Below are 12,996 nucleotides of genomic sequence, written 5' to 3' on the forward strand. Positions count from 1 at the left end.
ATGATCATCATCTTCTCCACATTTTCTGGAAGTAACCTTGTACGCCGATTGCTGACAAGGTGAGCGGCCGCACTAAACACTCTTTCGGAGTACACACTGGAGGGAGGGCAACTTAGGTAGAATAAAGCCAGTTTGTGCAAGGGCCTCCAAATTGCCTCTTTTTCTCCACCATTCTTTCAAAGGTGACAGAATCATATGCAGTGACAGTAGACGACATGTCAGTAATCGTTGCCAGGTCATTCAGTCTGGACCAGATGTCAGCACTCACTCCAGACTGCCCTGCATCACCGCCAGCGGGTGGGCTCGGAATTCTTAGCCTTTTTCTCGCACCCCCAGTTGCGGGAGAATGTGAAGGAGGAGCTGTTGACGGGTCACGTTCCGCTTGACTTGACAATTTTCTCACCAGCAGGTCTTTGAACCTCTGCAGACTTGTGTCTGCCGGAAAGAGAGATACAATGTAGGTTTTAAATCTAGGATCGAGCACGGCGGCCAAAATGTAGTGCTCTGATTTCAACAGATTGAATCCTGGTTAAGCAAATTAAGGGCTCCATCCACAAGTCCCACATGCCTAGTTGAATCGCTCTGTTTTAGCTCCTCCTTCAATGTCTCCAGCTTCTTCTGCAAAAGCCTGATGAGGGGAATGACCTGACTCAGGCTGGCAGTGTCTGAACTGACTTCACGTGTGGAAAGTTCAAAGGGTTGCAGAACCTTGCACAACGTTGAAATCATTCTCCACTGCGCTTGAGTCAGGTGCATTCCCCCTCCTTTGCCTATATCGTGGGCAGATGTATAGGCTTGAATGGCCTTTTGCTGCTCCTCCATCCTCTGAAGCATATAGAGGGTTGAATTCCACCTCGTTACCACCTCTTGCTTCAGATGATGGCAGGGCAGGTTCAGGAATGTTTGGTGGTGCTCCAGTCTTCGGCATGCGGTGGCTGAAGGCAGAAAGTGGCCCGCAATTCTTCGGGCCACCGACAGCATCTCTTGCACGCCCCTGTCGTTTTTTAAATAATTCTGCACCACCAAGTTCAATGTATGTGCAAAACATGGGACGTGCTGGAATTTGCCCAGATGTAATGCACGCACAATATTGGTGGCGTTGTCCGATGTCACAAATCCCCAGGAGAGTTCAATTGGGGTAAGCCATTCTGCGATGATGTTCCTCAGTTTCCGTAAGTGGTTGTCAGCTGTGTGCCTCTTATGGAAAGCGGTGATACAAAGCGTAGCCTGCCTAGGAACGAGTTGGCAATTGCGAGATGCTGCTACTGGTGCCGCCGCTGCTGTTCTTGCTGCGGGAGGCAATACATCTACCCAGTGGGCTGTCACAGTCATATAGTCCTGAGTCTGCCCTGCTCCACTTAACCACAGACAAGTGGACATTGGGTACAACTGCATTTTTTAGGACACTGGTGACTCTTTTTCTGAGGTCTGTGTACATTTTCGGTATCGCCTGCCTAGAGAAATGGAACCTAGTGGGTATTTGGTACCGGGGACACAGTACCTCAATCAAGTCTCTAGTTGCCTCTAAATTAACGATGGATACCGGAACCACATTTCTCACCACCCAGACCTGAGTTATCCGCTTTGCAGCAGGATGACTGCTGTGATATTTCATCTTCCTCGCAAAGGATTGTTGGACAGTCAATTGCTTACTGGAAGAAGTACAAGTGGTCTTCCGACTTCCCCTCTGGGATGACGATCGACTCCCAGCAGCAACAACAGCAGCGCCAGCAGCAGTAGGCGTTACACTCAAGGATGCATCGGAGGAATCCCAGGCAGGAGAGGACTCGTCAGACTTGCCAGTGACATGGCCTGCAGGACTATTGGCTCTCCTGTCTAAGGAGGAAATTGACACTGAGGGAGTTGGTGGTGTGGTTTGCAGGAGCTTGGTTACAAGAGGAAGGGATTTAGTGGTTAGTGGACTGCTTCCACTGTCATCCAAAGTTTTTGAACTTGTCACTGACTTATGATGAATGCGCTGCAGGTGACGTATAAGGGAGGATGTTCCGAGGTGGTTAACGTCCTTATCCCTACTTATTACAGCTTGACAAAGGCAACACACGGCTTGACACCTGTTGTCCGCATTTGTGTACAGGATGCATACCTTCATGTCCCCATTTATCCACCTCATCAGGCGTAACTCAGATTTGCGGTACAGGACTGTCATTGCCAATTTCAGACGTTGCTGTTTGGTCTCTCCATGGCCCTGAGAATTTTCACCAAGGTAATGGCGGAAATGATGGTGCTCCTGTGCAAGCAAGGTGTCACAATTATCCCGTACTTGGGCGATCTCATAAAAGCGAGATCAAGAGAGCAGTTGCTGAACAGCGTATCACTTTCACTGAAAGTGTTACAGCAACACGGCTGGATTCTCAATATCCCGAAGTCGCAGTTGATTCCTACTACTCGTCTGTCTTTCTTGGGCATGATTCTGGACACAGACCAGAAGAGGGTTTATCTCCTGATAGAAAAGGCCCAGGAACTCATGACTCTTGTCAGGAACCTATTGAAACCAAAACAGGTGTCAGTGCATCACTGCACTCGAGTCCTGGGAAAGATGGTGGCATCATACGAGGCCATTCCATTCGGCAGGTTCCATGCGAGGACTTTCCAATGGGACCTACTGGACAAGTGGTCCGGGTCACATTTACAGATGCATTGGTTGATCACCCTGTCCCCCAGGGTCAGGGTATCACTCTTGTGGTGGCTGCAGAGTGCTCACCTTCTCGAGGGACGCAGATTCAGCATTCAGGGCTGGATCCTGGTGACCACAGACGCAAGCCTCCAAGGTTGGGGAGCAGTCACACAGGGAAGAAATTTCCAAGGTCTTTGGTCAAGTCAAGAGACTTGTCTTCACATCAACATCCTGGAACTAAGGGCCATATACAATGCCCTACGTCAAGCGGAGACCTTACTTTGCGACCAACCGGTTCTGATCCAGTCAGACAACGTCACCGCAGTGGCTCATGTAAACCGCCAAGGCGGCACAAGAAGCAGAGTGGCGATGGCACAAGCCACCAGAATTCTTCGCTGGGTGGAGAATCACGCAAGCGCACTGTCAGCAGTGTTCATTCCGGGAGTGGACAACTGGGAAGCAGACATCCTCAGCAGACACGACCTACATCCGGGAGAGTGGGGACTTCATCAGGAAGTCTTTGCACAGATTACAAGTCGGTGGGAACTGCCACAGATAGACATGATGCCGTCCCGGCTCAACAAAAAGCTACAGAGGTATTGCGCAAGGTCAAGAGACCCTCAGGCAGTAGCTGTAGACGCCCTAGTGACACCGTGGGTGTTCCGGTCGGTCTATGTATTTCCTCCTCTTCCTCTCATACCCAAGGTGTTGAGGATAATAAGACAAAGAGGAGTGAGAACAATCCTCATTGTTCCAGATTGGCCACGGAGGACCTGGTATCCGGATCTGCAGGAAATGCTCACAGAAGATCTGTGGCCTCTCCCTCTAAGACAGGACCTGTTGCATCAGGGGCCCTGTCTGTTCCAAGACTTACCGCAGCTGCATTTGACGGCATGGCGGTTGAATGCCGGATCCTAGCATTCCGGTTGAGGTCATCCCTACGCTGATAAAGGCTAGGAAGGATGTAACGTTAAAACATTACACCGTATATGGCGAAATTATGTTTCTTGGTGTGAGGCCAGGAATGCTCCTACGGAAGAATTCCATCTGGGCCGTTTCCTTCACTTCCTACAAACTGGAGTGAATTTGGGCCTAAAATTAGGCTCTATTAAGGTCCAGATTTCAGCCTTATCCATTTTCTTTCAAAAAGAATTGGCTTCTCTTCCAGAAGTTCAGACTTTTGTAAAAGGAGTGCTGCATATTCAGCCTCCTTTTGTGCCTCCGGTGGCACCTTGGGACCTTAACGTGGTGTTAAGTTTTCTAAAATTACACTGGTTTGAACCACTTAAAACAGTGGAGTTAAAATATCTCACATGGAAGGTGGTCATGTTATTAGCCTTGGCTTCGGCTAGGCGAGTGTCGGAATTAGCGGCTTTGTCACATAAAAGCCCATATTTGGTATTCCATGTGGATAGAGCGGAATTGCAGACCCGTCCTCAATTCCTACCAAAAGTGGTCTCATCTTTTCATATGAACCAACCTATTGTGGTGCCTGTGGCTACGCGTGACTTGGAGGATTCCGAGTTACTTGATGTGGTTAGGGCTTTGAAAATTTACGTGGCCAGGACGGCTAGAGTCAGGAAAACTGAAGCGCTGTTTGTCCTGTATGCAACCAACAAGATTGGTGCCCCTGCTTCAAAGCAGGCTATTGCTCGCCGGATTTGTAACACGATTCAGCAAGCGCATTCTATGGCTGGATTGCAGTTACTGAAATCGGTCAAGGCCCATTCCACGAGGAAAGTGGGCTCTTCTTGGGCGGCTGCCCGAGGGGTCTCGGCACTACAGCTGTGTCAAGCTGCTACTTGGTCGGGTTCACACACCTTTGCAAAATACTATAAGTTTGATACCCTGGCTGAGGAGGAACTCATGTTTGCTCAATCGGTGCTGCAGAGTCATCCGCACTCTCCCGCCCGTTTTGGAGCATTGGTATAATCCCCATGGTCCTTACGGAGTCCCCAGCATCCTCTAGGACGTTAGAGAAAATAAGATTTTAAACCTACTGGTAAATCTTTTTCTCGTAGTCCGTAGATGATGCTGGGCGCCCGTCCCAAGTGCGGACTACTTCTGCAATACTTGTATATAGTTATTGCTTCAATAAGGGTTATGTTATAGTTGCATCGGTCCTGCACTGATGCTATGTTGTTTTTTCATACTGATAACTGGGTAGTTTATCACAAGTTATACGGTGTGATTGGTGTGGCTGGTATGAATCTTGCCCTGGATTAACAAAATCCTTTCCTCATACTGTCCGTCTCCTCTGGGCACAGTTTCTCTAACTGTGGCATAGAGGGAGGAGCCAGTGCACACCCAGAACTAAAGTCTTTCTTAAAGTGCCCATGTCTCCTGTGGAGCCCGTCTATCCCCATGGTCCTTACGGAGTCCCCAGCATCCTCTACGGACTACGAGAAAAAGATTTACCGGTAGGTTTAAAATCTTATTTTCTACTTTATTCTTTTCTATCCTAGTTTATTACGACCAACTCTCATCCAAGGAGTTTGATATTCTACTACCTGCATGCAATTTAAATTGCTTAAATTGTTTATATGGTTGATTTGTCCTTCACAATCCATAATCTGCAACTTGGATGTACTTGTGTCATTGAAAATCTTATAATAAAAATGTATATACAGATACTCAACCTGTATATTGAAAAAAAAAAAGTTATAAGACATATGCATTCAATATTTGAAGAAACAAAATAAAATAAAGCTATCTATTGGGTTTCACTAACAAGCACATTGGAAGACTTGACTACTGTTAAAAGACATGCATTACATGGTATAGAGCCACAAACCACAATGTAGTAAAATAAAAACAAACTTACATGTGTATCAAACCTATGTGAGGCTTACATTGATAGTGCAAGATCAACACTCTATCAACTGTGCAAACTAGACTGCACATAAATGCCATAAAATTTATCTGAGATTTTAGTAAATAAGGCCCGTTGCTGTCCGGGTCACGCAGCCGTCACGGCCCGCCCCCATACGGTCCGGTCATGTCTGCGTTGTCCTGACTGTGCCCCCAAAATGGCGGCACAACGCCGCTGGCCCGACTCCTCCTGCCCAGTGACCGCCTCTGCCTGTCAATCAGGCAGAGGCGCTCACTGGGCAGAGATGCTGATCGCATCTCTGGCATGTGCCGGTGCACTGCGGCACCAGCACACACGCACTTCAGACCTGATCTCCTGTTGTGTGAATATGCACAGCAGGGATCAGGTCTGAATTAGGCCCTATATACAGCTGTCAGTAAGGCAGGGATGTGCTGCTGCCAGTGAGGCAGGGATGTGCTGCTGGTAGTGAAGCAGTGATGTGCTGCTGTCAGCGAAGCAGTGCTGTGCTGCTGTCAGCGAGACAGGGATGTGCTGCTGTCAGCGAGGCAGGGATGTGCTGCTGTCAGCGAAGCAGGGATGTGCTGCTGTCAGCGAAGCAGGGATGTGCTGCTGTCAGTGAAGCAGGGATGTGCTGCTGTCAGCGAGGCAGGGATGTGCTGCTGTCAGCGAGGCAGGGATGTGCTGCTGTCAGCGAGGCAGGGATGTGCTGCTATAAGTGAGGTAGGGATGTGCTGCTGTCATTGAAGCAGGAATGTGCTGCTGCAGTGAGGCAGAGATATGCAGCCCACTATCTCCCTATCACACCTGCCTGAGTCACACACTTTCCCTGTCACCCCTGCCTCAGTTACCCACTATCTCCCAGTCACCGCTGCCTCAGTCAACCACTATATCTGCGATCCCTGCCTCAGTCACCCACTATACCAGTCACCCCTGCTTTAGTCACCCACTGTCACCCTATCACCCCTGCTTCAGTCACCCACTATCCCTGTCAACCCTGCCTCAGTCACCCACTATCTCCCAGTCACCCCTGCCTCAGTCAGCCACTATCCCTGTCACCCCTGCCTCAGTCTCTTACTGTCCCTGTCACCCCTGCCACAGTCATCCACTATCTCCCTATCACCCCTGCCTTAGTCATTTATTATACCTGTCACCCACTTTCTTCCCATACTTACCCAACCCCTTCCTATCACCCCTCCCTCAGTAACCCACTATCTCCCTGTCACCCACTATCTCCCAGTCACCCCGGCCTCAGTCACCCACTATCTCCCACTCATACATGCTTCAGTCACCCACTATCTCCCAGTCATCCCTGCCTCAGTCACCTACTGACACCAGTGCAGACATTTCTGCTGCGGCCTCTCCACTCTCCAGCGTGAACGTCCTGACGACTGAGGAAATCCGCTTCCTAGTTGAGGACTCCGGGAATGAACACTGCCGATATTGCTGTCAGATGACTTTCTACCCAACAGAGGATTTTTGATACTTCCAGCTTTGCCATGCAGTTTCGAGTGCCGCCTTGATGATTTGTGTACACTACCGTGGTGGCGTTGTCAGATTGTACTTGAACAGGCCTGCTCTGTACTAGAGGCAGGGCCAGTGTCAATTAATTGAACACTGCCTGCAATTCCAGAATGTATATCAGGAGGAGAGATTCCTCCCTGGTCCACCGACCCTGGAGAAAGTGTTGCTCCAACACCATGGCCCAGCCCAAAAGACTGGCATCCATTGTCAGGAGGACACAGTTGGAGATCCAGAAGGGATGGCCCCTGCTCAACTGTTGGTCCTGTAGCCACCAGCTCAGTGTCAGACGAACCTCCGGAGTCAAGGAGATCATTTGAGACATCATCCGATGAGGCAGGCCGTCCCACTTGGAGAGGATTAACCTCTGCAGAGGGCGGTAATGAAATTGAGCGTACTCTACCATATCGAAAGCCGACACCATGAGGTCTAGTACTTGCATCGCTGTGTGTATCAACACTCTTGGGCGAGAGAGGACGATACTGTCCTGAATTTTCAGGACTTTCTCTGGAGACAGAAACAATTGTTGGCTGTGTGTGTCCAGCAGTGCCCCTAGGTGCACAATGTTCCGAGCAGGGACCAGCGAGGACTTTTTTCAGTTGATGAGCCACCCGTGGACTTTTAGGAATTGGACCGCCAGTTCCAGATAACTGTGGAGAACCTCTTGGGAGTTCACCAGGATCAGCAAGTCGTCCAGATTTGGCAGGATCCTGATTCTCTGATGGTGAAGGGTCGTCATCACGGCCATGACCTTGGTGAATATCCGAGGTGCCATGGCCAAACCAGAAGGCAGGACTTGAAATCCAAAAACAAACCAGGCACAACACTGCTTAGCTTCCATCATCAGATGAGATTGGACCAGTGGCGTAACTACTGCCCCCGCAGTCCTCGCGGTGGCTTGGGGGCGAGAGGCTGCGGGGGCGCCACTGATTTACAGCAGACTGACATGCGGACGAGCGTCCGCATGTCAGTCTGCAGTCTCCTTCCCTCCGCCGCTTTTTGGAGGGACACGGAGGGCACACAGCGCGCCTCCCTGTGTCCCTCCTGCTGCATCATCTCCGGCGGCCGCGGGTCTAATAGGGGGAAGTGCCGTCCGTGAGCTCTAATTGGCTCACGAACCGGCACTTCCCCCTATTAGACCCGCGGCCGCCGGAGATGATGCAGCAGGAGGGACACAGGAGAGACGAGCTGTGCCCTCCGTGTCCCTCCAAAAAGCGACGGCGGGGGGGGGGGGGGTAAATATCTGGCACTGGGGGCATATATGGCACGGGGGGGGGAGGGAGGAATATCTGGCACTGGGGCATTTCTGGCACTGGGGGCATATCTGGCACTGGGGGGGATATCTGGCACTGGGGCATATATGGCACTGGGGGGGAATATCTGGCACTGGGGGCATATATGGCACTGGGGGGGGTATCTGGCACTGGGGGCATATATGGCACGGGGGGCATATATGGCACTGGGGGGAATATCTGGCACTGGGGGCATATATGGCACTGGGGGGGAATATCTGGCACTGGGGGCATATGTGTACCTGGCACATGGGGGGACGACTATATTTGGCACTGGGGCATGTAAGTACCTGGCACCGTGGGGGAATATCTGGCACTGGGGACATATGTGGCACTGGGAGCACAGCCCTAGCAACAAAGACTACCTCCTAGCAACGAGCATGACACCCAGTGCATGAAACATCTGGCAACGAGCATGACACCCAGTGCATGAAACACCTGGCAACGAGCATGACACCCAGTGCATGAAACCCCTGGCAACGAGCATGACACCCTGAGCATGAAAACCCCTGGCACCGTGCATGGAACCAAGAGCATGAAACCCCTGGCAACGAGCATGACACCCAGTGCATGAAACCCCTGACAACGAGCAGGTAATTGAAAAGTAATTAGAAGCCTTACTGTAGGACTTAATGTGTAATGGGCATTACGGTGTGTGGCATAATGTATCACGGACATTGCGGTGTGTGTCATAATGTGTCGCAGGCATTACGGTGTATGGTATACTATATCGCGGGCATTGTGATATGTGGTATAATGTCTCAGGGTCATTGCAGTGTGTGGCATAATGTATCACGGACATTGCGGTGTGTGTCATAATGTGTCAGGCATTACGGTGTGTGGTATACTATATCACGGGCATTGTGGTATGTGGTATAATGTCTCAGGGTCATTGCAGTGTGGCATAATACATAACGGGCATTGCGATGTGTGGCATAGGGTATAACGGGCAGGGCATTGCGGTATGTGTCACAGGCATTACGGTGTATGGTATACTATATCACGGGCATTGTGGTATAATGTCTCAAGGTCATTGCAGTGTGTGGCATAATGTGTCACAGGCATTGTATGTGCTATAATGTATCGGGCATTGCAGTTAGAGATGAGCGCCGGAAATTTTTCGGGTTTTGTGTTTTGGTTTTGGGTTCGGTTCCGCGGCCGTGTTTTGGGTTCAACCGCGTTTTGGCAAAACCTCACCGAATTTTTTTTGTCGGATTCGGGTGTGTTTTGGATTCGGGTGTTTTTTTCCAAAAAACCTAAAAAACAGCTTAAATCATAGAATTTGGCGGTCATTTTGATCCCAAAGTATTATTAACCTCAAAAACCATAATTTCCACTCATTTTCAGTCTATTCTGAATACCTCACACCTCACAATATTATTTTTAGTCCTAAAATTTGCACCGAGGTCGCTGTGTGAGTAAGATAAGCGACCCTAGTGGCCGACACAAACACCGGGCCCATCTAGGAGTGGCACTGCAGTGTCACGCAGGATGGCCCTTCCAAAAAACCCTCCCCAAACAGCACATGACGCAAAGAAAAAAAGAGGCGCAATGAGGTAGCTGTGTGAGTAAGATTAGCGACCCTAGTGGCCGACACAAACACCGGGCCCATCTAGGAGTGGCACTGCAGTGTCACGCAGGATGTCCCTTCCAAAAAACCCTCCCCAAACAGCACATGACGCAAAGAAAAAAAGAGGCGCAATGAGGTAGCTGTGTGAGTAAGATAAGCGACCCTAGTGGCCTACACAAACACCGGGCCCATCTAGGAGTGTCACTGCAGTGTCACGCAGGATGTCCCTTCCAAAAAACCCTCCCCAAACAGCACATGACGCAAAGAAAAAAAGAGGCGCAATGAGGTAGCTGTGTGAGTAAGATAAGCGACCCTAGTGGCCGACACAAACACCGGGCCCATCTAGGAGTGGCACTGCAGTGTCACGCAGGATGTCCCTTCCAAAAAACCCTCCCCAAACAGCACATGACGCAAAGAAAAAGAAAAGAAAAAAGAGGTGCAAGATGGAATTGTCCTTGGGCCCTCCCACCCACCCTTATGTTGTATAAACAAAACAGGACATGCACACTTTAACCAACCCATCATTTCAGTGACAGGGTCTGCCACACGACTGTGACTGATATGACGGGTTGGTTTGGACCCCCCCAAAAAAGAAGCAATTAATCTCTCCTTGCACAAACTGGCTCTACAGAGGCAAGATGTCCACCTCATCATCACCCTCCGATATATCACCGTGTACATCCCCCTCCTCACAGATTATCAATTCGTCCCCACTGGAATCCACCATCTCAGCTCCCTGTGTACTTTGTGGAGGCAATTGCTGCTGGTCAATGTCTCCGCGGAGGAATTGATTATAATTCATTTTAATGAACATCATCTTCTCCACATTTTCTGGATGTAACCTCGTACGCCGATTGCTGACAAGGTGAGCGGCGGCACTAAACACTCTTTCGGAGTACACACTTGTGGGAGGGCAACTTAGGTAGAATAAAGCCAGTTTGTGCAAGGGCCTCCAAATTGCCTCTTTTTCCTGCCAGTATAAGTACGGACTGTGTGACGTGCCTACTTGGATGCGGTCACTCATATAATCCTCCACCATTCTATCAATGTTGAGAGAATCATATGCAGTGACAGTAGACGACATGTCCGTAATCGTTGTCAGGTCCTTCAGTCCGGACCAGATGTCAGCATCAGCAGTCGCTCCAGACTGCCCTGCATCACCGCCAGCGGGTGGGCTCGGAATTCTGAGCCTTTTCCTCGCACCCCCAGTTGCGGGAGAATGTGAAGGAGGAGATGTTGACAGGTCGCGTTCCGCTTGACTTGACAATTTTGTCACCAGCAGGTCTTTCAACCCCAGCAGACTTGTGTCTGCCGGAAAGAGAGATCCAAGGTAGGCTTTAAATCTAGGATCGAGCACGGTGGCCAAAATGTAGTGCTCTGATTTCAACAGATTGACCACCCGTGAATCCTTGTTAAGCGAATTAAGGGCTCCATCCACAAGTCCCACATGCCTAGCGGAATCGCTCCGTGTTAGCTCCTCCTTCAATGTCTCCAGCTTCTTCTGCAAAAGCCTGATGAGGGGAATGACCTGACTCAGGCTGGCAGTGTCTGAACTGACTTCACGTGTGGCAAGTTCAAAGGGCATCAGAACCTTGCACAACGTTGAAATCATTCTCCACTGCGCTTGAGACAGGTGCATTCCACCTACTATATCGTGCTCAATTGTATAGGCTTGAATGGCCTTTTGCTGCTCCTCCAACCTCTGAAGCATATAGAGGGTTGAATTCCACCTCGTTACCACTTCTTGCTTCAGATGATGGCAGGGCAGGTTCAGTAGTTTTTGGTGGTGCTCCAGTCTTCTGTACGTGGTGCCTGTACGCCGAAAGTGTCCCGCAATTCTTCTGGCCACCGACAGCATCTCTTGCACGCCCCTGTCGTTTTTTAAAAAATTCTGCACCACCAAATTCAAGGTATGTGCAAAACATGGGACGTGCTGGAATTTGCCCATATTTAATGCACACACAATATTGCTGGCGTTGTCCGATGCCACAAATCCACAGGAGAGTCCAATTGGGGTAAGCCATTCCGCGATGATCTTCCTCAGTTGCCGTAAGAGGTTTTCAGCTGTGTGCGTATTCTGGAAAGCGGTGATACAAAGCGTAGCCTGCCTAGGAAAGAGTTGGCGTTTGCGAGATGCTGCTACTGGTGCCGCCGCTGCTGTTCTTGCGGCGGGAGTCCATACATCTACCCAGTGGGCTGTCACAGTCATATAGTCCTGACCCTGCCCTGCTCCACTTGTCCACATGTCCGTGGTTAAGTGGACATTGGGTACAACTGCATTTTTTAGGACACTGGTGAGTCTTTTTCTGACGTCCGTGTACATTCTCGGTATCGCCTGCCTAGAGAAGTGGAACCTAGATGGTATTTGGTAACGGGGGCACACTGCCTCAATAAATTGTCTAGTTCCCTGTGAACTAACGGCGGATACCGGACGCACGTCTAACACCAACATAGTTGTCAAGGCCTCAGTTATCCGCTTTGCAGCAGGATGACTGCTGTGATATTTCATCTTCCTCGCAAAGGACTGTTGAACAGTCAATTGCTTACTGGAAGTAGTACAAGTGGGCTTACGACTTCCCCTCTGGGATGACCATCGACTCCCAGCAGCAACAACAGCAGCGCCAGCAGCAGTAGGCGTTACACGCAAGGATGCATCGGAGGAATCCCAGGCAGGAGAGGACTCGTCAGAATTGCCAGTGACATTGCCTGCAGGACTATTGGCATTCCTGGGGAAGGAGGAAATTGACACTGAGGGAGTTGGTGGGGTGGATTGCGTGAGCTTGGTTACAAGAGGAAGGGATTTACTGGTCAGTGGACTGCTTCCGCTGTCACCCAAAGTTTTTGAACTTGTCACTGACTTATTATGAATGTGCTGCAGGTGACGTATAAGGGAGGATGTTCCGAGGTGGTTAACGTCCTTACCCCTACTTATTACAGCTTGACAAAGGGAACACACGGCTTGACACCTGTTGTCCGCATTTCTGGTGAAATACTTCCACACCGAAGAGCTGATTTTTTTGGTATTTTCACCAGGCATGTCAACGGCCATATTCCTACCACGGACAACAGGTGTCTCCCCGGGTGCCTGACTTAAACAAACCACCTCACCATCAGAATCCTCCTGGTCAATTTCCTCCCCAGCGCCAGC

The sequence above is a fragment of the Pseudophryne corroboree genome, unplaced genomic scaffold (genome assembly GCF_028390025.1).
Source record: "Pseudophryne corroboree isolate aPseCor3 unplaced genomic scaffold, aPseCor3.hap2 scaffold_826, whole genome shotgun sequence".
Classification (NCBI taxonomy): domain Eukaryota; kingdom Metazoa; phylum Chordata; class Amphibia; order Anura; family Myobatrachidae; genus Pseudophryne; species Pseudophryne corroboree.